This window comes from Ammospiza caudacuta, chromosome 11 (assembly GCF_027887145.1).
Source record: "Ammospiza caudacuta isolate bAmmCau1 chromosome 11, bAmmCau1.pri, whole genome shotgun sequence".
NCBI lineage: Eukaryota > Metazoa > Chordata > Aves > Passeriformes > Passerellidae > Ammospiza > Ammospiza caudacuta.
In genome coordinates this window covers 21,723,638-21,749,807 of record NC_080603.1, presented here as the reverse complement: position 1 = coordinate 21,749,807, position 26,170 = coordinate 21,723,638, and the positions used below count along the sequence as shown (strand labels likewise).

The following is a 26,170-nucleotide window of genomic DNA, read 5'->3' as shown; positions in this document are numbered from 1 at the left end:
ACCTGGTTTTAAGCATGCAACTACAGGGCTGCTGATCTTCTGTGCCGCATTAAAGCCTTTGCAAGAAATTAATTATGGATGAATGTGGGAGCACACCCATTAAACCTCGCTTGGATCAAACTGTGTAAAAAATTCTGAGAAAATAACAGATTGAGAAGAGCCCTTGAGTCAGTCAAAATGAGCCCCATCAAGGGCTTCTGCTGAGACTAAGGAGGGGAGGGGCAACATCCAAAAGTGATTTTCTATTTGTGAACACCACCACTGAAAACAAACACAACTGCTGTGGTTCAATCTTTTTGATCAAGAACCTGTAGAAATTAACAGCTAAACGGGGTTAAAAATCTCCATACCGTGCTAAGTTTCTGCTCTCACTTGATTTATTCTCATTTTCACTGCTAGAAAACCCACTAAATAACATGGCCTGTAAGTCTGATCAGGAACATTCCATTTTTTCCAATATGTTCTTCCTGATGTTCCCACAATAGATCATTCAGGGCTCTAAGGGACTGTGTCAATTGAATTGAATGATGTGGTCGCCTGCTGGTACATAAATGCAAAAGCAAAGCTGAGGGGGTTTATTTTCAAAACAGGAGACATTGATCCTGTGACAATGTTCCATTACCCTGACTTTATTTCTATTAGAGACAGTGATTACATCTACATCAATTGCTTGAGCTGATGGATACTGGTGCACTAACAGTGACACAGTTTTTCACTAGGCTGCTGCTGGATGCTGATGGCTTACAAAACAAGACTCATTCTCCAACTAATGACACGTATTTCTCCATGGAAAACTGCTGCAGTTTGGGCAGACTTTTGTAATTAGTCAGTTCTCAGCTGTCTGTGGTTTTTTGGGGGAGTTTTGTGTGTTCTGTAAATCTTACTGTGGAATGGTGATTAGTGATTGTATAGCCTGGCATGGATTCTATTTGTTATGATTAAAATATTTACATTGCTACCTGCTGGTAATAAAACAGCAGATGTAGCTCCCAGAAGCAGCTGTGGGAAGGTATCTCTGCACTCCTACAACAGCAGCCCTGTCTCAACTGGGGTTTTTCCATATGGCTGTATGGGCTCCTCTTCCCTTTGCACACAGTGTCACCCTTCTGCAGCTTCTGCCCACTGCCCCTGCTATCTCTCCCAAGCTGGTGATCCATCCTCCAGCTTTCATCTCTTCATCTGACATCCGATCTCAAGCCTGTGGCCACACATTTGCCCTGGTTTTCACCTCCTCACCAAGCACTGCCTACACATACTCTGCACTCCTAATCCCATCTCCCCAGAGCATTCAGCTGTGCCTCCTTCAGTCCCTCCTTTTTCTGTGTCCTTCTTTCATTACTATTCCATTACGACACAAGTTGCTAACGTTTTGCACAAATAAATGCTGCTGGTTGAAAACAAAAAAATTCAATTCATAATCAACAACAGTGTTTTCTAGTCCTAGTAAACCCTGTTCATTTTATTTGTCCTTGTTTGTTTAGCCTGGTGCCCTGAGTCGTGTCCTGAACAGCCTGCAGGAGAAAGGCCATTGTCTGATGCACTTCAGGGTATTTATCAGCATGGGTTCCCTCACTCCTGATAAGGAAGCTTTTTAATGTTGCCATAACAACAGGAATTCGAGGTGATTCAGAGTGACACCTGCACAGAGTAACCAAGCACTGCTCTGAGCTCCCAGCACCTGAACAGGGGCAGAAGCTGGAACCAGAGCAGGTCTGCAGAGCCAACCAGCACCTCCTCTCTGGCCAGGCTGCTGCCTACAGCTCAGCACAGCGTGTTAGCTGGGCATCTCCCTGATCAAGTCAGTGCCAGACTGCACATCTAGAATTTTTGCACAACCAGCAGCAAAATAAAAAGACTCCAAATTGTGCTCTGTGGTGTGACTGCGACTTGCAAGGCTGAGCCTGCAGGGATCCGAGCAGCCCTTGCCCAGCAGTTCTGAGGGCAGTGAATCCTCTGGAGTCCATGTTTGGAAACACTCACTGGTGGCCACTTCTGCCTGATGGTGTTGGAATAGGCCTTTTTGCAAAACACTGTATTTCTGGGTTGTATTAAGGTTGATATCATTACTTGGGTAACCACATTAAATTTCTGCAGGTCTTTGGGAACTGGTTCCTCTTCCCTGGTGAGCAACCATATTAAAACTGCAAGCGAAACATGCATCAGTCTGGGCACTGACTGTGAACACGACCTTTCCCAACAAAGGATCCACTCCCGCATTCACCCTGCCCCTCAGGTCTGAGCCTGAACACTCTCATCTCAGCTTTTTAATCACCCACACAGTTATTTGCCAGTGTAGGTATTATTTTCAGTGTAAAAAGTTGACAGAACTACTCCATAAATAATACTGACCATGTAAATGGAGCAGGAGAAGCATTTCCTGGAGTGGAAGGATGCTCTGTGTGTGTGTGTGTGTGAGCATCTTTCCCAACCCCTACATTATTTTTGAAAACATCAGGGTTTATCCGGCACAGTACAGCTCCAGCAGTGTTGAGGATATACATGTATGAAAAAGACAGAGGCAGTGAGGAGGTGCTCAGTGCACAGAACAGGTCTTGAGGAGGCTTTGATCCATTCTAAACGCAAATAAACCCAGCTTATTTCCCCATAGTTAAGACTAGGCTTTTATGCCTTTCCCATGAGAAAAGAAGTTTTGGAATTATGTACTCTGGCAGAATCTAATTTGGGAATAAATAATTTTTCTGAAATTCCTTTGTGATGCATAAAAGCTGCCAATTCTTTTCCTGAGGCAGGTGTCTTGTTGAACACCAACTGCTCTGAGTCCTGGGTTTCTGAAAAATTAAGGATGAAACACAAAACCCCCATGAGGGAATACCTTAATGGGGTGAAAAAGGAAAAAAAATCCAACCTAACAACCCCACAGGACATAGAGAAGATCCTTTAGTTACAATTTATTGAAATTTCAAGTCAAGAAAATATGAACTGTTAACAAGGAAAGATAATTTCCAGCTTTAGAGGCCATTAATCACAGAATCAGCTCAAGAGCAACTACATCAGAACCTGCTACTTACTGAAGAAGAGGCCAGATTTCTTAATCTATTTTTAAATTTGGGATGAAGAAAAAGAATACAGCACCCTTTGGACAGGGAAAACAATTAATTAGCTTTACTAACAATGCTGGGGCTTGTTGTGGATTTTTTTAAGAAAAAAAACCGTGAATACCTCTGACTTCTTAGAATAAGGTCAGTATTACTCATGAGTTGTGGATTAATGGCAAACAGGTACTGGTGAACATTAATAGCAGAAATACACTGCTTTTCTCCATTTACCCATATATTAAACATGCTAAAAATCTAATGCAGTTGGCCAGCAGAATTTGGTATTGAAAATATAGGCTAACATTCATCATATTTAGTATTCAAACTTTTCCACAGCCATGAAACAGATCCTAAAGGCTGGAATAAATTAAATGTAAAATGACAAGTTCTTCTAGCCCCAATATGCTCACCTCAAGAGATTTAAAGACGTGTAACTCACAACTGACTGCAGCATTATGCATGAATGGAGATTTAAAGAAAGCTTAAGAAAGTTTACCCTCAGATAAAAAACTCAACTCTTTGCTTTGCCCAAGCAGTTTCACATCCACCTCTGTTCACTACAGCAGCCTGAAATGAGCCTGTGGGAATCTGCAGGTAAATAACCATTATGAGTGCAGGATCTTGAAAAAAGTGGACCCCCCCCCCGCCCAGTTTTTGCCAAACCAAAAGTCCCAGATAAAGTGTTTCTGCAATTGGTCACATGAATGCAAAACCAGAATACATGTGAATCTCCAAGAGCCATGTCTACTCCCACTCTCCTGCACCATCCCTGCCCTACTGGCTGCTGATCTGCAGAAAAAGCCTCCTTTCCTCATACACCATCTTATTCTGAAATAAAACCATAAGCAACACCAGTAGGAAAAAGTGCAAACCACAGCTCTGGGTCTTTAAGAAGCCATCTTAGAACTGCAGCACGTTTTTGTTCAGGAATAATCAAACTGCAGTGTCTGAGGACAAATGACAGAAATCAGTTACCAGTGTAAACAGCATCAGGTGCAAAAGGGCAGTACAAAACCATCTTCACCTAAGGTTTTTTTTCAATAGTTAAAGACCAATTAGCAGGGAAAAAATATTAAATCAGATGTTCGTCATTTTAAAAAAAGATGTACTAATTAAAACAAATTTAACACTTACGAATTTATTTCAGAAAAAAGGCCTGTGAAGTGGATCAGAAACCAACTGTATTCACTTTGGTGAATTTAAAGATTTAATTTCAGGTGAACTTTAAAGTTAGGCAGCTACATTTTCCAGAAGCATCTAGATCACTAGGTGCCATATCAGAATTATTTCTAAAGAAGAACAGGATATGATGTTCTTGCCTTTTGTGGCTACTTCCTACCAAGACCTATCCCTCAAAAGCCAAGAAAGAAATTAAGAAACAAACACTGTCTGGCAATTATTTTTGGTATTCAAAGAGGCAAAGCTCTTATTTGTTAAACTTAAATCAAATAGTAGGGAAGGAATACCCATGATGTCAGCCCTGCTATTGGGCATGGCCACTGAGGAACATCAGTGACTGCAGCTGCAGACAGCCCTGATTCACTGTCCCAGGCAGTGACACAGCACTGTCACTCTGCTCATCCTATTTTCCATCTGCAACTGAAAATATCAGGAATGTGAGACCAATGTAGAAATTCCCATTTCTTTTTTCACTGCTCTGTATGTCAGTCCGCAATGGTGGTGTGATTTATCATGAAGTAATAGAGGAATAAAGCAGCAGTAACATCTTAGAGCTGCCGAGGCAGGAGGGAGGGAGGAGTGTGTTCCTGAGACAGCCTGGGAAAGTGGCCAGAGGTGGGGTAGGGGCCACAGGGGTCAGCGCAGAATGCTGCTTTACTTTTACAAAATGAAAGACTGGGCATTATTCCTGGGTCACCATTCTGTTCTCATGGTCCTTTCAGGTGAGGTGACAAGCAAGGGACGAGAGGGGCAGAGCAGTGACCCTGGTGGGCCCACAGGCAGCTCTGACAAACGCACCTCACCCCCAGGAACTCTGCCACAAGGGACAGATTGTTTTCCAAGCCTGCAAGTATCTCTTCCCTTAATTTATACAGTTTTCAGTTTCTGCTCCAGGAACCACCCTCAATGCACACATTCCATCTCTGCATCCCTACGTCCTACTCTGTACCATACCTCAAATCGGACTGTGGAGGTTTTCATGAGCAAAACCTGTACTGTCTAGGTATTAGTGCTGTGTATTTTGGCAGAGACATCTCCATCTATATTAGCTATACCCAAAGTTCAATAAGAAGTTGTATTGATTTTTCCCTTCAAGCATATATATATTTGATGAAAAACTCACTCGTGCCTCCAAAAGTTGCCTAGACATTAAGCTGATCCCTCTTCTGCCTTCAGCATCTGCTTTTTTTTTTCCCCTCAAAATGAAGCTGTATCAAGGGTCTTTTGCCAGAATATTAAGAATAGCATGTATGGTGAAGTAATATTCCTATAATACATGAAACAGGCACAAGACACTGCCAGTGCCATCCTTGACCAGATTTTCCATACCCTGCAATATACCTTTTTTTTTTTTTTACTGGGAACTGTTCCAATATCTGAATCATCAAGACAAGCCTTTTCTTTCACAGAAAGCTCTGAAAAATAAAACCAAGCTTCTTTCCTTGCCTGTAGAAATTGGAATATTTTGCCTAACTCAAATTATCCCACACTAAGGACAACTTTGAATAAATGCCAAGTTCTGATACTTCATCAGGGCTTAAGTCTAAAGGCATATTTATACTAGTGCAAAAGAAAAATTCCCAGAGATTGGATGATTGTGCCTGCCATAACACAGCCCCAGACGGCTCCTACACATTGCAAAGTCACCTGCATCTCTAGAAGTAATTGCATTGTTGATCTCAGAAGATTAAAGCAGCATACCAAATGTTCCTTTTGCTAATTTGGCACTCTACAGAAGGTGTAACTGGTAAAAGGAGCCTGAACACACCTGTACAAGAATATATAATGACATTCAAAAATATATTTTAAAATCGTTTAAAAGAACACTATTCGCCTTTTCTGTATAGCACACGGGATATAAAAAAGCTATACTAAAGCAGCCTGTGGTATATAAAGTTTTTGTTTTGTGAAGGAATCATCCTCCCAAGCTGTACGCAAAAACTTTCCTGAGTGCCTAACCCATACATAAAAACCTTAAAATTTAAAGCTGTTGCCTTTGTACAGTAGAAGCAGGAGAGTCTACTGAATAAACTCTTATCAAATGGGCTGAGAGTCACAAGGGATCCAATTAAGATAAAAAGTTCAAACCCAGGACATTTCCTCTTCTTTCTGACTGTTCAGGCCAACATCAGACATCTGTTCTCACTAATTTTTTAATTAATCCCCTTTGAAGCAAACTATTCAAAACCTGACAATACCTCATCTGTCTGATAAGGACCCCCCTCCAGCAGAAGGTGCTATTTTGAATTAAAATGCTCCTCCACTGATGCAATTGGAAAGACAAACACAGCTTTGTGTAGAAAAACCAGTTTTGCTGAGTCAAGCTAAAGCATTAGCAGAGATGGAAATACACCCTGCCTTGTAACTGCAGGCCACTATTACACAGGCAGCTGCACTGAAATGGGCTGCAGCTTGTCCCACAAGTGACCTCTGCCCTGCTTTCTGCAGAGTTAACCAATCTCAGGAGCTGCTTCTGCTAGTTCAGTGTCAAACAAATTACACAGGATGGCTTTTGACAAAAAGAAACTCGTCATCTTTGGTTACCTCTACCTCGCCTCAAACAGATTCCATGCACGTAAAACTCTGCTCACCCATTTCCAGTAATGGGAGCATTATTTGAAAATAAAGAGATGATAGAGATGAAGAAGTCCATGACTTCTCCAGATGACATTATACTTTAATAAGTACTGCACAAATTGCTCACAACATTTTGAAAAATTTTCAGTATTTCTCAGACTCCAAAGAGCTCCCATCATCTTTCTTTTCTTACAATATTTATAAAGCTATGATGTTTTTACTTTGCAGAATTGCCATTTAACATTCTTGAGTGATGCTACTCAAACCTTCCCAAAGCCATTTCTCTCCTGTAAATCTGAAAGCCCATTTTCTGCCACTCCAAGACTTAGAAATTCTAAAGTAAGCCTACATGCATGAGTGGTGCATGCTGGAGGCATTATGGATTTACAGGACTGGAAATCACACAGTGTGAGCAGTGCCATGCCCAATTATTTTAGATAAACCAACCTAATGCCATGGCAGAAGGGAAAATGGCTTCAGTCTTTATTCACTCACAACTTCCAACACCTTTTGCTACTTTAATTTATCAATCCAGAGATTTCTCAAGCAAGGACACCCCTCCCTCTCCTCAATATCTCCAACACCTTATGTTTCTTAGTGTGACCAGAAAACCCAAATGAGAAGTTCCTGTGGACCCCACCTTGTTTTTAGAAAGTAACATGGATACAGATCAATCCAGAAGAATATTTAAACATATTCCAGCCCAGCTGCCTTCAACTGCCTAAGTGATATGTTGGAGCAGAGCCTGTACCACACTACCCTGCAAGGCCACAAAGAACATCAGCAATATCCTCTCTGCCTTGTGGGGGGCTACTTGCAGGGTAAGGTTTGTTAAAATAAATTATCTCTGTCTTTGAGTGCCCTCTAATGACCTAGGACAGCACACATAGAGAGTTTGCCAAAAATTTTAAGGGACTGCAAATTAAAAAATTAATAAATAAATAAATAAAAGGAAGGGGGTGCAGGGGAAAGAAAAGACATCTGCTACACCCACAAGACATTTGTTAAATTATGGTATATATTAAAAATTCTACAGATACAAATGTGGTCTCAGTTATCTCCTGCTGAAAGCACAAATGCTCAGTTGTGCTCTTGCACAATACTTGAGCATGGCTGCTGATGGCCTGGTACACAAGGAATTTTCCCTTTCTAAGAATCAGTATAGGTAATCTCATCTCCTTTGTAACTCCAGCCATGGAGAAGAGATAAGACAATATATCTAAGGAAAGTTTCCAAAACCAAAAGAAATTATACAGGGATTGCAGTTACATACATTTAAAGAAAATAACTGCAAAATCATGACACCATCACATTTAAGAAGACACTAATAAAAGCACACAGTCCGGATATTTGCCCTCTGAACCACACACTTGTGTTTTCCTTTAGGAAGACAAGACTTTAGCACTTGAAAAAAAACATACTATAATCAAAATACAGTAATTTTACACCCTTTTTTAAGAACTGATACACACAGAGGCAATAGTGACTTCACACTTCAAGAAGACAATACATTTTTTACAATGTGTTTTGACAAAAGGTCTATTTATTATTATTTCCATACTGTGAATTGATGTGTTATATCATAACTCTCAACAAAATGAATATGGATTTACACATGAGACACTAACAGCTCTAAAAGGAGCTGTTAAAGACCATTGAATAAAAGAACACTTAATGTAAGGATTCAGTGAACTGCAGAAACTGATACCTAACAAATACTGTAAATGCACGTAATACTAAATTGTACCAAACTCCAGTCCACTTTTATGACAAATAAATAGATAAATCATTGAGTGTCCTTACCAGAACTACTCTCTGAAACCCCACAAAATTGTGATGTGGCAGCAGTACAGCCCTTGGTATTACACCACCTGTAACACAAACCATATTATGATAGTTTCTATCAATATTTATTTTAAAGGATGAAAAAAGGATAAAAGCTATTTTTCTACCAGTCTTTTTACTGAAAGAATTAAAACAACATTCAGTTTCCTACTGATAACAATATATGCTTAGTTAAGAAAATAAACAAACAAAAATTAGAGACCTTAATTATTTACCCAGAATTTATTTTAAAAAACAAATTACAGCCACAGTTTCAACTCCATCCTCTTCTCACTCTTTTAGCTGAAAGCAAAGCCCCACCACAGAACAGCACAGTAGCTTCAAAGGAATTTCTGTTCATTTTGTCTGTCCACATTGACAAAGGGGAACTTCATGAGACTCCAGAAAAAGTTTACAAAGGGTTCAGTATTGATGCAATAGATATTGCAGTGTTAACCAATACAAATAAAATGATTCAATGGGAAGATAAAAACCAAGGAAACACAAGGCCACGATCAAACCATCCAGTGTTTTCAAAAGTGACCATTCAGGAGCTGAATTTCACACCAACAAATTATAAAGAGCCAGTTATACGAACAATCCTTAAACTACCCTCATTAAGTTAATCTCTACAGGTGACTTCAAAATTAAAACATTACACACCTGTGATCAGGATAATTACTGATCCTGTATTTGTGTAACATGCTGATTCCTACCACCAATATTCATTACAGATTAAATCATTAGAAAGTGATCTTATGTAAACCAAAGGATTAATGAGAAGATTTGAAGGCAGAAGCACAGGAACACTGTCTGGGCACCACAAGAAAAGAAACCACGTGTCAAAAAAATGCTGTTTGAAGCAGGATGCACTCAATAGTGAAACAGCAAACTCTGCCCTCTGGAAGGGGATCAGGAAAGGAACAAACAAGTTTTTAAGTACTAAACTCCAGCTATAAAGGCTCACAAAATTCATTACAAGTAACACTAAAACTTCCAAAGCACCTCCTTAATACTAGGATTAAAACCAAGGAAGGCAACACATGCCTTAAACAGGCCTTAGCATTTCAGACTTTCCATCATCCTAAAAGCAGTGACCTCTAAGAAACCCTCTGCTATTTAGTCTGTTGCTAAGCTCAATAAGACTTGAAATTTTTTTTCCCCCTTTTGACTGGGGAGCCACAGGGTATTTTGGTCAGCAATCATTTTCCATGTGTCAGTTCCCAAGAGAATCAAGTAAACTTCTCCTCTTTCCCTCCAGAAAAGCCTCCAACAGCCAAATGCACAATCATCTCCAAAAGCACGATACCACTACCCTGGACTGGAAAAGTGTCCTGGTCCTCCTTTAACACTGACAGTACTTCACAAGAACTAAGTGAAAAGGTCCTGACCCTCCATTAATGTAATTTTAATTCCCTGCTAGGCTATTATGTACTGCTTTGATCATTTCTAGAAACCTAACTGTATATGCCAACTGCATTGCTAAAATTGCAAATTTGATTTGGAAAAAACAATCAGCAGTAAAGTTTAAAAGCTCATAAAATTTTAACTCCAAGTGCAAAAGGTCATGAAAAGGGGATGTTGATCCTGCTGGTTGAACAAACAAGACAGAGCAGTAAGTTTCAACTTTTATGCTTTGAACCTTGTACACTTAATGTTTACATTAAGGATTTTTCATTCATTTGGAACAAACTCTGCTAAAGGAAATAACTGGAATTACCCCCAAAACGATGCCAAACAACAGAAAGAACCTGGAGGCCCTACAGGAGAGCAGAGAACCACCACACCCTCAAGAGGAGCTGCTTTAAGAGGAATTCCTTTCCTCTCCACAGTTCCCCACAGAACACACTGAACACTGAATTTCACCATTGCATGAACCTCCCTACAAGAGCAGAAACCTGCTCAGTTCCCTCAGCCATGGCACGGAGAGGGCTGAGGAACAGCAACAATGAAATGCATGGCTTAACTTCACAGGGCCTTTAGGAATGACTAAGCAATAAAAGAAAATTTTCAGATGGATCCTGATAGCTACTTCTGCAGGCACTTGCAGCTCATAACGCAACCATCAAAGAATCTGCTAAATTATATTTTTATGTGTTTCAAATTAATAAATAAGAATAAAAATTTTAGCATATGCTGCAGAGACACATTACTTAAAGACTCTCTATATATATTTATAATATTCGTGATGTGAATAGTATTCGTGGCAAAAAACCGTTCATATACAGTGAAGGATATAGGATAAAAACTTCACATTTAATTATATTTCTACCAAGTGATATGATGAAATGAAGCCCATCTCAGGGTGCTCACCTATAATCACAGGGCATAATTTCCATTACTACACCTACTCTTCAGCTGTGAATTACTTCAAAGGTACTTAGCATTTTATTTTTCTTTCTTATAAGATGCCTATCTATGTGTATTTCAGAAACCTGAAGAGAATCAAACTGTAAACCTACAGTCTGATTAATGAAAAAAAAAAAAGTCGAACGAGAGAGGAAGGAGTAAAGAAATTTTTCAGCCTTGGGGAGAGGACTAGAACAGAAAACACTGCAAAAATGTGCAGGGCTTGAGAACCCAACATTTTACGTGATGCTAACAGGCAAACTTAACAACTGTGTCTGTTACTAAAATGCTCACACTCCATAAGAATTTGTGCATCATGAGCATGAAATCTTCCCCTTCGCAGCCTAAAATATCTGTGCATTTAAAAACCATCTGCAAAAATAGACATAACTTCCCCACTGCAAAATTAATTAGAAAGCAGGAATTTCATCTCACTACCACCAATATATGTGATGATGCCACATGTAAACACATTGCACTTGCCTTGGCACTGGAGAGCAACAGAGATGGTAAATTTAATTTAATAAGATTCTGTGAAAATGTCACTTTCTTGAAGAAGCTGATTAATATCAGTGAAGGTGGAGGATGGGCACCCAAGAAAGCCCTGCTGGATTAACCTGCCACTAGAGCATGCTCCTTGGTCAGCCCAGAGCCCATTTACCCACTCCATTGGAGGGGTTTTTTCCACATTTTTTGATTTATCTTCTCTTGCACTTCTTTTAAACAAAACCTCTATTGCTGTTATACTGGGACTTAGGCCTCAATTTTTAAATTAAAAAAAAAAAAAAAGTAAAAATAATCAAAAGGTTTTTTTCAACAAACAAACAAGTAACTTTTTTTTTTAATGACTGACAAGGGTTTTGCTTGTTTTGATTTTAAACCATATGTAGTTAGGGAAAACAAGACGAAAAAGTAAACTATGTGGTCATAAAAAATACTGATGTGCATTTTATAAACCGAATGTGGCCCATCAGGGAGAGAAGAATTACCCACTTTTAGGAAGTATTGTTTACTGCTGCCTTCCCACTAGACCACCTGTTAATAATATTTGATGTTGTTTTCTTTCTGTGCAATGAGTATGACTATAAATGAGATATTTCAGCTGCTTGCTACAACTTATTCCCTCTAATGCCTCTATTTCAAAGACCATCCAACCAACAAATGACACCAGCCTCACGGCAATGTCCCAAGTGAATGTGCATCTCTGCTGCTCTTCCTTACCCACTGTCATTTCCATAATTCATCCTCTTAACGATTTACCAAGTGCAGAGGATATTTTCAGAGCACATCATGGTGTTCAAAAAGTCTTACAGCTGACTGACTGCCAAGGGCACATGAAGGAAGCAAGAAGTGTGTGCAATTATTTTGGAAACAAGATGCAGAAATTCTCATTCTTTCTATTTGACAGATATTCCAGTTCTTTGGCCTGACCATAATGCATGCTATTTGGCTTCAAGCATTTAAGTTTTATAAGGATTTGCTTACTGAAAAAAATCAAACACAGGAATAATTTTTTCAAAACTGGAAGGCAGAAGTATTTAATTTTTAAAGACTGCCTCTAAGAGTACTGTTTCATGACTGGTGTTGCAGATACTACAGCCAGTATTTTGCATACTCATTACAAATTATGTCTGGAGCTTGCAGCTCTTTTTCAAAAAAAAAAAAAAAACCAAAACAAAACAAAAAACAACCACCACCCTTCAAAATGTAAGCCACTCAAAAGCACTGTAAAGCTTGTCATCATTCTCATTCCTGAAAATCCTCCATTTTGCCATTTTCAAATTTGGTAAATAAATACATTTTTCTTTTTTTTCCCTTTTCTCCCTTGCCACTCTACACAATCTCCAGCAGCTTTATTTAACACCATCAACCAATATCAGTGTCAGCATTGAGAGCAGAAGGCTGCTCTGTACTTCGTGCCTGCCTCAGAATTCATGACCAGAGATTCACCCTCACCACGCACAGAAAACGAGCAGCCTTCATCTTCCCATTTACCCCCATTAAGTCAGTGCCATCATGTTCTCCCAGGAGAAAAGTGCAGGAGCTGAAACCCTGCAAGCGACAGCAGCCAAGGACGCTCAGAAATGAGGCCTGCCCTTGCTGCTCCTGGACTGTGAAAAGGAAAGCTCCAAACTGCAGGGCAGTGACCATGTGCTGCTGGAGTCTCCCTTCCTTTTGAACAGATATCAGTAGCTGGGATGGAGCACACACCTCAAACTGGGCGTTAATTTGCTTGGAAATGCATGTGAAAATAGTGGGGCTTGTTCCTAAACTGGACCCAAAGCAGGTTGTATCATAATTCTGTCATATCTAATTAAAGTCCATATCACTGATAGAGACTTGCCAGCATAGATACAAACGTCACTTGGCAGCCACAGTGGTTCTCAAACCTGCAGCTGGAACATAGCTCAGGACAGAAAAGTGTAAAAAAGGTACTGATTGAATAGCCTGATTGCTAAAATGTAGAAGATTTTGCTTTGTTTTATAGTGTTGTAACACCTTACTCCAGGGAACCACAGGTTCTTGGATTTCAGAGATCCAATTCAATTGGTACATGGAGTTACCACATCAACGCCTCCTGCACTGTCAGGAGACTTGAGCTCAGGTTTGCAGTGCAGATAAGCAAGCAGCATTAATCTAGTCACCATTTATACATAAATTACAATTAACCCCTCCAAATCTTAGCTTTAGAAGTGTCATCACAGAAGATTGTGACTGCACCTGTCATCACCAACAGTAAAAAGGTGGTGCCTGACAAAGTCTTAAATGCAGCCCTTGTAACGTGTCTCTCATCTCCTCAGAGAAAATCATCTTGGGACAGAGGGACTCACAAAACTCTGGTTTGAACAACTCAAACCAGACCTACGCATGCCCACGGTCCTGCTCTGTGGAAAAGATTCTGACAGGGAAATAAGAGTCAATTTTTCTTCAATTTCACAAGCACTGCAGCTGTGTATTGCTTTATAATTTAGTTTATTAAAGGCAACAACTGTCAAAACTATACAAACTAATTTGTCGTGCAGCAATTTTACATTATTGGAATCTTGTTATAATCTGACTAACGCACACGATCGCCTTCTAACCATGCCTATAATTGGGTTCTTGGCTCCACAGGCCTGAAGACAGTAATCCAAAACATCTTCCAATTACGCTGAAAAATATGCATGTTTGTGGGAAGCTACATTACTTAATTTTCAGACTCAATGGGCCTTTAATAATATGAGAGGGGGAGAAAAAATGTTTGTGGAAGGACAATTATTTGTGGTGCTACTCAGAAAATTGTGTGTTCATGTAGGAAAACACCATCTCAAAACCTATAAACACCAAAGCAGCACTAGCAAGATACTTATGGAACATAAGAGAAACTAAAGCAAAAACAGTAAAATATCCATTCAGATGGAAGACTGTATTCCAAGTCTATACATCCAAACCAAACAAGGATCCAGACATTAAAATAATCCATACTTCAAAACTCATGTTTATATGAGAGTCACTCATGAACTTCACTTGTTTATTTCCAACATATGAATTGTCTATTGCTCCTGCTCAGAACCAGATGTGAAGTTCTTTGAATTTACTGGTAGATCAGAAGCAGCTCAAGACACCAGAACCTTGCACAGGAACCATTGCTTCACATTCTCAGTGTCTGACACTTCCAGTGCATTACCAGGACTGACAGGTAATTTTTAAGATGCCTGAAGTATTGTGACCTATGTTATTTGACAAACATGGTTTACTATTTTTAATACAAAAGGTTAGCAAGTAAATATTACAAGGGCAAGCAGGATTGCCCAGGTGCAGATATGCTTTTTACAGAGGAGAAAACACTGAAGTTGCCACAGAACCAAATAGGTTGGAAAAGACCTCTGAGATCATCAAATCCAACCTACAACATAACACCATGTCAAGACATGAAATAAAAGAGAATTTTTGCAAAATTTAAGTATTAAGAGGGACTTTTTTATTGCTGGAGAACAACAAAGCATCTATAAATCTTGTCAGATTAAGACTGTGTCTTTTGATGGGTTCTCATTATTACATGAGAATCAACAGGACTATATTAAATACTGCCTGCAATAAACATACACAGAGAGAAAAGATTCCCTGAGTCACAGGGAACTGAAAATAAAAACATGAACCATCACACAAAAAAGAGTCAGAAAAATATACAGGGACAAAAACTTCAAGACAGCCCCCTGACAGTCACTTCCAACATGCTTCAAACTGACTCTGAAATCAGAGAACTCAAACCTGATGCGTCCTGCAGAGTTTAAACTCTGTGTGCTTCATTTGGCCCCACACACAACCCTGAGCACCACAAGTGCATTACTGGTGTCAGCTCTGTCCTTGGAGCTGGACAAACACTGCCAGCTGCATTTTATCAATGGCTTTTATCAATGGACAACAACCTCAAGCACTTCTTCAAATGGTCTGGATCCCAAGTGATGCCTGGAACAGCAACCTCCCCAGCTAAGATCCCTGCATCTGTGACTCAGGATTTTTGGGATTGGTTCTCTGCCCAGAGCTGCCCTCTGCACAGCAAAGTACATAAGAACCAGGAAAAAGAAACTGCCTCCATCCCCCCAAAAAACCAACCAAACTAAAACAAACAAAAACAAATCCCCAAACAAACAAACAAAAGCACTTTGAGATTGCAATCTCTGGATATCTGTAAGAAAATAGGAGGAGGATGCTTGCTCCAAGGGATCTATTCACAGCTGTTTGATTCACAGCAATGGCACTGTGAACTATAATGGAACATAGAGACAGCTTTGGGGAGACCAAATACAGAAGAGCTCAGCACCTTTGGAAAGGCACAGAAGCTAAAAGCCCCACACAATGTTTCCTCTATCATCAATGCCATGCCCTGCAACAAGCAAACAGCTGCAACTCCCCCCCACACTCTGCAGGGCAGGGTGTTAAAAGGCAGAATGCTGTATATCTGCTTGTTGTCACACACCTGCTGCTAATATGGGCTTTTCCTCACACCTGCTACAAATGCTGAGAAGACCTGAATGCAGCAGATGCAGCTGTGGTTGAAGGAGCATGGGTGCTTCCACCAACAGGTGAGTCCCACAGGTAACTGCAGCAGGGTTTTAATCCAACAGCAGGAAATAGGACACAGCTTAAACCTCCTAGGACAGCAGCTAAATGAGTAATGCAAATTCTAGAGATTGTGGCAAACAATGTTAGTTCCCTGTGAGTTGAGCACTCACAGCAAAGTTATTCACACAAGAGGGATGAGATGCAAAGACAACACACACAAATTCCACAGCTAACAGCCACGGCCCAGATGTCACAGCACTGCTCTATGGAGTTCGGTGGAATACATTTAAAAATGTTTGGCTATGTGACAAAACACGTCTAAAAATATCAGGCATATTGAAGTACAATGAATCTCTCACATAGACTTCCTGTCTTATTATCAATTCAATTAAGAATTCATTAAAAGGACAAGTATCACATATGCTTATTAATTTACAGATGAATGTGAGTGTGAGAGAGAAGGCAGGAGACAGGGGGAATAGGTAGAAGAGACAAAACCCTATGCTGAAGTTTGTCCCATCAGAGCAAACAAAAACATCACCTCTCTTTGGTATAGTAACACACATGCTGTGAGAAGCAATGAGCACTTGAATGCAGGTTTTATTCTGATCCCAAAGGATCAAGCCGCCTGTGAGATGCTCCTTCTTCTTTTATTCCTCTTCATTTTGTCTGTGAGCTACACACTTTCAGTGGAAGCCTAAAAACTGCTCTGTATTCTGCTTTAAACAGAGGATACATACAGGAGTGATGCTGATTAGGACTCACAAATGCAGGTGAGTTGTAGACAATGCATCACTGGCATTCCTCTTAGGCCTTGCTTCAAGAGGGAGACTTCCCTCAGTGGTTAAAGTGTTCTTACTTTGAAATTGCCATCCTCAAAAAGTGGGTTTGAAGAACATACTGACTTTGCTATCAATCTTTTGATTGCAAAAGCTGAATGTTACCGAAGCAAAAGTTTCAGAATTAAACATACATGCAAAGGATACACAGCATAGATGAATAATAGATGCCTATAAATAAGCAGAAAAATAGACTTAAAATATCCACATAACTATTAATTACTTATTAATATTAGATCACTGGTCTATTTCCTTTCAAATTAGCCACCCACTAGCAAAATGTCAATTGCAAAACAAGAGACTATATTTATAGTACTACCTACTTTGAGTTTTGAGTGACATGTCAGCCACTGCTCAATTACAATACCCCTTTTGTGTGCCTTCCCAAATTAATACCTCACTTTCATTACAGGCAACTATATGTACAAAAGCCATGCTGGATTTTAATAGCCTTTATTACATCACATAAGCTGGTGCAAACATTTTTCCATCTAGAAGTGTATGCAAAAGAAAATAAAAAGAAGTAGAGTTAAGTAATACACTGGAGTGAAGCTGGGTGGGGCACTGGACACAGTGATGCTAGGAGGAGTAAGTGTCCAGGAGATGGTCATAAGAAATTCCTGGTTTTGTTATTTCCCAGAGAAAAAACAGCTTTTCCAACCAGCAGTGCACCATGAGATGCAATACAACAACCACTCCATCTTTAGGCTGGATTTAAATGGAAGAGTCACCAACAAAGTGGAAAAACACCAATCTCCTCTGGCAAAACGTGGCTGAATTGGGAACTTTGGAAGAGGAGAATTATATTTTTAAAGAATATCACCTATTTCACTGAGTTTGCTCCTCATATAGGTTTTGTGATTTCCCCTGGAAACAGTTCTCCTCCCTTTATCTCTCCAGATGCCCGACACTATCTGCAGAAGAGCAGAAAAAGGAGCATCCTGCAGAGGGTGCTCAGTGGAGATGGAAAGCTGGCAGGAGAAACCCTGCAAAAACACACTGAATTGCCTCAAGCCTTCTGCTGAGAGAGAAGCAGGACTCATTGTTTCAGGTATGCCTGTCACAGAGAGAAAGCAGAAATGGAGACAATTACATAGAAACTGCTCTTGAAACAAGACTAAGGAACACCATCCCATCAACAAGAGGGGACCTGTATTCATGTCTCAGTGGATAATAATCCATTTTTACAGTTGTACAGCAGAATAATTTGGAATACTCAGAAATGTTGGAAAGACAGATTTGAAGAGAAACACAGAAATCATTGCTGCTCAGTTTTTCTCTTTGTATAAAATCACATCACTTCCCATCAGCTTGCAGGAGCACACTCCTAATAATGCCATTTACAGAACTTCGTTCTACAGCTAACTTTGAATCTTGAAGAAAAAAAATTTAAAAATTCATCCTGCTAGCCTTAAGATTTACATAAAACCAGGAGGCCTATGCCAGCTGTTTAATTTCTCATGTATTTATACAAACCAAAGTACTTGTACAAAGAAATCAATTAGAGCTGTAACTAATATTGCACGTTGCCAATTCACCTTTAACTCCAAGGGGAGTGAAGAGAATCCTGAGTTATTAAGATCATCATTTGCTGTCAGGGAACAGGATTGTCTGTGGTTTTCCATTTCCTAAATTATTTTTTTTTATCCTAAAATTCACTCTAACACTATAACTATTAAAAACTGGAAGAAAAAAGTAAGGAAAAAGCAAACAAAATCTGCAAGAAATAAATACAAAGCTAGCTGGGATCCAGAGCCACTTCCATCATGTGGGCAATTGTTATATCCATTGTACACTTTATTTTTTCTAATAAATGCCACAATTGTAAGCAAAAAAGCTGCAAGGTACTCAAAAAGAAGGTAAAAAAGAAGACATGAATGTGGTTTCATCCATCCCCTGATAGGTTTTTTTCTTTATATATACTAAAAATATTTAAACCTTAAGGAAATAATTTTAAAATGTTCAGGATTAGAGTGGGCTTGACCAGCTAAGTAAAAGTCTCCATTATCAGCAAATTTCACTCCAGCAACAGCTGTAGGAATCCACATGTCTTACAGTTATGAATAAAAACTGGAGGCCAACAATCAATAACCAGTTTTGCCTCTGTAGCTGTAACACCAGAACCACCCTCACACCACTCCTGCTTTATATAAAACCACACCAAGTCAAGTTCATATCTTCTGATTTTTCTCCTATTCCAAATAATTTTACTTGCAACACTCATATTAAAACTTGGAAACACTATCAGCAGTGGGAAAACATTATTTTCTTTTTTTTTTTTTTTCTGTTACACTTACCCTAGGCAAAACTAGCTTTACAGAGGGAAGGACATGTGACATCATTTTTTACGATGATTCAATTTAATCTTAAATAGAAATAGAGACAGAATTTTGAGATTTGGGCATGTTATGGAGATTAAAACAAGTGGTTTGCTACTTAAGTTCTACCTCATACAGATCACTCAAAAAATCCACACCAAAATTTTCTTCAAATCACGGGGGGGGAAAAAAGAAAAAAATCAAGCAAACAATGAACACTTCACCCCTTTTGCTGATAGATGAACACCCTTTTGTAAATAATACATTTTCAGGCTGCTATTATGTAGCCCACAGGTTGCATGACACTGCTGAGGGAATGAATTTCCACCAGACAAACCACAGACTCCACAGTCAGCCTAAGGTGGATCTCCTGGTAAGAGGATTCTCTCTCCAAGATGCCACAGAAGCTGCCTTTCCGCTGAATTTAACCTAATTAATTGAAATTATTGTCACTGACTATCCCGTTATATAACCACAGGAACAATAAATCCTTTGCCATCGTGCTCTGCACCTGAATTGCAGCTGAGAAAAGAGCAAAATCCAATGACCCTGTGCACCACAGCATGAAAAGCAGCCAGGGTTATTCCTGAACACAACCTCTGGAAAACACGTGGGGTACAGGGAATGGAAGGCAGAGGCACAAGGATGAGCCAGCACCGTCAACTGATCACGGACTTGAACTTCAGCTAGAAAAGCTACTCAGAATATACTGAAAAAATGTTATTTTCTGCCTCAGGTCATGCGAACTGGTCTGTGTGTTCAGCATAGCAATGCTGGGATGAGAAGAGGCTCACTGTAGATATGCCACAAGATATTGAAAAACAAAAATAGCTCATTTTGTCATGAAGAACACTGAGAGCACTTGTAAGCAGTTAAAGGTTTGTGGGGCTTTCTAAGCCTGTCATACTTTAAGGTTTATATATATATAATATAGTTTTAGAAATGCTTTGAAAACTTAATAGCAGATCTGTTGTTGTTCGCTTTTATATAAAGAAGCAAACTGTTTAAGCATTAACTACCCTTGACAATGCAATTAAATCCTGACCCATTTTCTAGACACAAATGACCTGCATTTTTCACAGCACAGCTGTATGTAACCAAATTCATCTCTATTTACCCTATCCCTCAATTCCATTTGTAATTCTGAAATATGAGGAAAAAAACCAAAATAAAACAAAAGGGTACCAGAAATCAGTGCCTGGGAGGAAAACAAGCAGGTACCGTGCAGAGGAGGGGTGGCTACCCCCTCAGCTGTGATTCCATGACTTGTAGAGAAGGAAAAGTCAAACAAGTCTATGTGCAAAGTTTTTATCACTGTTCTGCACTCTAAAACAGACAGCGAGTGAATTACAAGGCTGCAAATCCAGGATTATATAAAACCAAAAAACCTCTGGCAGTCATCATCTTTACTACTGAGTATAAATCACAAAATGCACTGATAGAACCCTTGTAAAATCTCTGATGTGGTTTTACACACACTTGGATAAAATGGAGTGGTACAAAAACATCTACAAAACACACAGGCAATTAAAAAGCAACACATGATACAAAAGACTTAACTATTTCATTTAGAATGTTGCTGTTCTACTTCAGGTACATCTCTCTCTGCTCAAGGAACCTTCACAACAACTCAAACCAGAGGTAATGAACATTATTATTACCACCATTTATTTTAATAATCACATCATCCAAAAGATCTCTTTTTAAGATGGGGCCCCCATGGTGCCAAGGTTGCATAAACAGGTAGGACTTCGTTCCTGTGCTGAAGAGATGTAATCTCACCAGACAAGGTCAATAAACAACACCAAAGGTCAACAACAAAGGCTCCTGTCCAGGACTTTTGTTTTGTTTTAACATATATTAGGCCATCTGCTACTCTCTCTTATGGACCAAGATCCTCCGGGTCTGTCCTCCTAGCACACCCATTAAAAAGAAAAAAAAAATATTTCCTCTTCTGTGGGAGACAAAATATAATGAAGAGTTTTTGATGATAATGGAAGTGCTGAGAGGTAACACAGCTTTTCTAGAAATTCCTGGAAGTGCCGGTCACTACTGTGTCTTAAGATAAATACAACATTGAATATTGTCATCTTTATCTAAATTCAGTAACTTCTCTGGCCAGTGGAATGAAATATTTTTAGCATCGAATGAGGATTAAATGCTAGCCCTTGGTTTATTTTAGAAAAATAGCTCGATAAAGAGCTGTGTAACAAGTCAAATTGTGTCTGGAAAAAACCAACAATACAGAGCTAGCAGTGAGGGAATGGGATTCTCTTGTTTTCTAACCATATTTCTACCCAGCCTCCTCCAGGCAGGTCCTTGCTCAGCCCCAGGGAGCCCAGCAGAAACTCAGGCACTGAGCTGCACCAGAGCTGAGCCAGCAGGGAAGTGATTTGCAGGAGCAGGCTGAGAGAGGGAAGGTAAAAGCATCACAGCAAAAGGCACTTTTTTCTGTTCTTGGCTCTGGCTGTTGGGCTGAGTTAGGGAATGCCTTATTAAACTACATTCTGAAGCTCTAGAAATTTGCAGCCATTATCCTAGTGTGAGGCAAAACCTTACACAGCCACTTCTGCCTGGCTACGATTCTTTCTTCACTCAGCAAATATTGAGTAGGTTTAAGGTTCCCAAAACAAATTATTTTTTTCCTAGGTGTTACTGAAACAATCCATGCAGCTTGCTTAGATTTGACTCAAAGTGATAAACAGATGCATTTCCTACAGTGAAGACCATGCTTTACAGATCCTACAATCCTTCTGTACTAAGATAAAATGAGAGAAGGAAAAAGAAGCAAAACCCCTACTTCAAAATGCTGCATTTTGGAGGATTTTATGGCATTCACACATTACAACGGAAACAATTGTCCCCCTCCCCCTTTTCAGTATATTCCTTTCCATTTAACCCAAGATGTCTGTCATGAAATCCTCCTAAGAATTCATAGCAAGTTAGGAAACACTCTGCTTTTTGACAAATCCTCTATACTTAAGGAATGCAAGTGTTTCCTTCACCCAATTCTTCAACTAAGCTTCCTAATTATAGCACTCTTACAGGATTTCAGCATGTGCTGGCAGAGGCTCTGTGTATCACACTGAATTTAAAGCTGAGGTAGCCACAAAACTGCTCTTCAAACCCCCTAAAGCCACGCACATGGCAAGGCTGCACTGGCATTTCTCAGCCCTGACACAGTGTGCAGCGAGCTGCTGGTGGAATTGAGCCACATCATCTTCCCAAGTGTCCTAAATGCTGCTCAGCTCCCATAAACTGTCCAAGGGAAGGCTGTGGATTCACCCACTTCCCAAACAGGTCCTTTTTCAGCTGACCTCCATGTGATTTTTCAACTGACCTCTTGGCAATTTTCATGGGTGTAGCCAGAGAGATGCATGAGGCAAAGCTGGATTTATTTTAAATAAATAATTTCTCTGGCATGAATTAATTTTGCTGTGGATACAGCAAATACACAAATGCCATGCTGCCAGGGCAAGAGAGTAAGGAAGGAAGTGTGTTACTCTGTGACCCAGATCTCCTCCTGGGATGCCCCAGTTCCTTTCCCTATCCAGAACACTCCAAACCTACAAACTACTGTGGGTTTTTCACCAGATGACTGACGAGTCACAAAAATATGTGGAACAATTGACTTCACTTAAGCTGCAATGCTTTTTTCTTCAAAAGCAAGCACAGAGGTTCCTAACTTATGAGTCCTGCATAGCTGACATCTCTTTAAGTTGATGTCACCAATCACAGCTGTAACTTGGCACTTCTAGTAGCACTCTGCTCAAGATTTGCCTTTCCTGATGTTTCTCCATTCCTGCACTTGCAAAACGTCCCACATCTATCTTGGGGTAACAACAGAACCTCAGGAACCCTAAAAAATGACTATTTTTTCCCCAGAGGTTTGCTATGTATAGATGCCACGAGTTCTTTTCAGAATGATTTAGAATTTGCGCACATAACACTCCTTTTTCAAAGCATAAATTTAAAGATTTACGTAACGGATTAGATTGTCTTCCAAATTGTCAGACAAAAAATGAGTTCAGGCCTTGCTTATGTGCTTCTGAATTTGCTGAACTATAATGTTTCTGATCATTGCACTGTTTTCTCTCAGGCTACAGTTGCTGCCCCACATCTAACCCGGATATTCAGACATCAGGATTAAGATATTTCAGAGGATCACATGTAACACTCCTTCCTCTTCCAAATATGCCACAATCCACATCCTGCTGTGGACAGACTGAAAAGCAGTCTGATGAAAATGGGAAGCTTTCACAGAGACAGTCCAAATGCAAGTCAACCTCGACAGGGTAAACCCTGCGACTGCTTTGACATGGGCATTTTGAAAGAAAAAATTTAAAAAAAAAAATCAGTAGTTTATGTAGTTTGCATTATGTTGAAAAGGAAATTCTATATGGACCACCATGGAGACACGTGTGAATAAAAAACCCACAAGTCACCAAACAAAAAAAAAAAAAAAAAACCAGAACAAAGTGGCAACAGTTGTTCCTGCAGGCAATGAGGAGGCCAATCTGCTGAGACATTTCTGTCAGCTCCAGCAAAAGGGATGTTAAAACAAAACTGGATGGGGCAGTGGAAGCAACTTTGCTCCAACAACAGCCTATTCACCACAGCTCCCAGTCTGAGTCAAGAACTGGGACGTGCAAGAGTCTGCTCACCAACTGGGGAGGACTTTGGAACAGGAACCTCATAAACTGCAGCAGCATAGGAAAAACCTTAATAATAACTAAAACTGAACGGTTCAGAAAAAAGGATTTTGTTTTTAGAAAAAGTTAAACATAAAAGAAGCCAGGAATTAGGCCAGTGGAAAGGTATGCCAACAATCTATTCTAAGCTGTATTTCCAGTCACAAATTCAAACACAGAGCAGTTACTTGCTCATCATAAGTAGTATGAGATGTGTACAAGAAAAAGCAGCAATGATCCTGCTTAAAGAGCAGCACATCACCTTGGGGTATCGATGGTAGGAAATATTAAATTGTATTTTATCTTCTATTTAGAGCAAAACCCCAGCATCCCTAATGTGGTTTCCATTTGCTATTTACATAATTAAGTCACCTCCTCACAGTTCAGATACCCTTACTTACTACTCAGGTTACTTCCAATTTCCAGATGGTCAGTCTCCAGAAAACACTATCTGAGCTTCAGCCACTTCTTGATTAAATCTATTCTGATGGCTTATTAGTAGAATAATTTATCAGCTGTTAAAAGAATATTGTTACAAATTCATTTTCTATGTAAATAAGGTTCCATGAATTAGGAGGGAATTCCAGCCTTTTCAAATTCATTTTAATGTGAAATGCTGACATCAAGTTGTAACTTTGTTTGATTATTTTTCCTGTTTATGTTATTAGCAACCAGTTTTTCTGGCACTCTTTCCTGTTCCAGTTCAATCACTCGGTTGAATTACTTGAACTTCTGCTGAACTGCACCAAAAAAAGGAAAATTAACTAATGCCTCATTTGATCTTGTGACCATAAAACTTGTGTTTTCATTCCCTCTTTAACCTTTGACCATCTATTTTCCCCTTAATTTGTGTGTTATGTACCTGATAGTTTTAAAATTGTTTCTTTTATTCATGGAAAAAGACTCTGCTCTGATGGTTGATCTGCCCTCTGTTCATTTTAACCACCAGTGACTTTATTCTGGATTCTCTTCAGTAAGCACACACTCAAAATCACTTCTTCATAGCCCATCATGTATATGTAATTTGGCTTACTGTATGCCCTTTACCAGAAGTGCATGGCTGTTCTCATAAAAAGTGTCAACTAAGCTAGAAGAGAAAACAAGTTACAAGAGAATGAAATGGCTCATTTTATAAAAGCTCCTTTGCCAGTTTCACAGAATCAGCTGAGTTGGAAGAGACCAACAAGGGTCATTGAGTCCAACTCCTTGCCCTGCACAGAACCATTCCCAAATCACAGCACATGCCCCGTTTATTACTTTATTCAAATCCTCTCCTTTTCACATTGTTATGATGGACTTGAATTTAACTCATGCCACTGGACTTAGCTTTTTTTTTAAACAGTTGTTAAACACCTGAACACAGGATAAAACATTTTTAAAACACATGTAGACTGCAATAAAATATGGTCCAGCTACAGCCCAAAGAAATTAGGTGAAAGGGGAAGATTTCATGAATATCATTAATGAGGTCAAAGATTCCAATTATGGCTCACATTTGACATCAATACCCTCCATTTGTGTGAATATTAAATTCATGGATGCCAATCCTACGTGCATATGCTCAGTATGGGATTCAAATCCCTTGTCTTGAATAGTTTCTTATATTTGTTCACTAAATTACAATAAGAATGTCACAAGTGACCTTTATTTACAAATATGGGTGCAGTAACACACTGACTACAATTTTTGCTTCTAATCACTGGGTGAACTAAAGGCTTGGAAAGCAAATACAGGCTTCCAACCATGCCATCCATGCTGATGGCCACACAGGGTCCTGGTTTTTGAAGGCCAGCAGGTCTCTGTTTCTCCTGAGTAAATAAAAGTCAGCATCAGCAGTGTCACTCCACACAGCCTGCAGACTTCCTATTGTTCTGCAGCAATATTCATTATCTCCCAGCATCAGCACTGCTGAAACTAAGGGCAGCCTTTACTTTTGTTAACTTGAACTAACATCAACTTTCTGTTGACAAGAAGGAAACCAGGATCAAGGCCTGATGATACAAGTGACACATTGACATGGTCTCCTGTGAAATCAGCCTTGCTCTTCTGCAGATGGCAGCACTCACGTGCTGGGACACAAAAGAGCCTGTCCTTGTGTCTTCTCTGAAATATCCTACTACATGTACACACAAAAGCCAGTTCAATTTTTTAACCATGCAACAAACTTTGCCAATGTTGAGAAGACTTTACACTGTATTTCTAATTCTTTCATATAATAAAGCAGGAAAAGGGTAATTTCAGGTTATGCAACTTCACCATGGGCATATGGCAGTGAACCCAGAACACAAACA

The 26,170-nt window shown here is 39.5% G+C and overlaps 1 protein-coding gene across 2 annotated transcripts in view; it reads right to left on the bottom strand.

Moving 5' to 3' along the window:
- TBL1XR1 (TBL1X/Y related 1) overlaps positions 1-26,170 on the bottom strand; it is a 108,342-nt gene that overhangs the window by 29,787 nt on the left and 52,385 nt on the right. Inside the window, exon 3 of one of the 2 annotated variants that reach the window (XM_058811929.1) lies at positions 8,616-8,683. The exons of the other annotated variant lie outside the window; for it this stretch is intronic. The gene's annotated coding sequence lies outside the window, so the exon portion shown is untranslated. The remainder of the gene's footprint in view (positions 1-8,615; positions 8,684-26,170) is intronic. 2 annotated transcript variants of the gene reach the window in all.